The following is a 362-nucleotide window of genomic DNA, read 5'->3' on the forward strand; positions in this document are numbered from 1 at the left end:
ATTATACTCCTATGAACAATCTAAGCATTTTACAATTGTACGAGCCTATCCGCGAAAAATATCAAATCGACCTAGCAGAAGCGACAAGCGAATTATGGACGATGAATAATAGCCACGTATCAACGACTTTTGATGACATCATTGAAAAGGCTCGCCAGATCAAGGATAGACGGATGCAAGAACAAAGACTTATCACCTACAGTGCAGTAGGATGGGGCATGAGTGTTCTCGGAATACTTGTGGTCATCATCTGGATGATAAGCAGGACTTCTTGGATCAGCAGTACTGCGAATTTACTTTATGCACGATGCAACCGTAACAAAGGAACCAAGGGACCTACCCCTTGCTCCTCAGTAGAGAAT

The sequence above is a fragment of the Temnothorax curvispinosus genome, unplaced genomic scaffold, assembly GCF_003070985.1.
Source record: "Temnothorax curvispinosus isolate PA1 unplaced genomic scaffold, ASM307098v1 QBEX01016072.1, whole genome shotgun sequence".
Lineage (NCBI taxonomy): Eukaryota > Metazoa > Arthropoda > Insecta > Hymenoptera > Formicidae > Temnothorax > Temnothorax curvispinosus.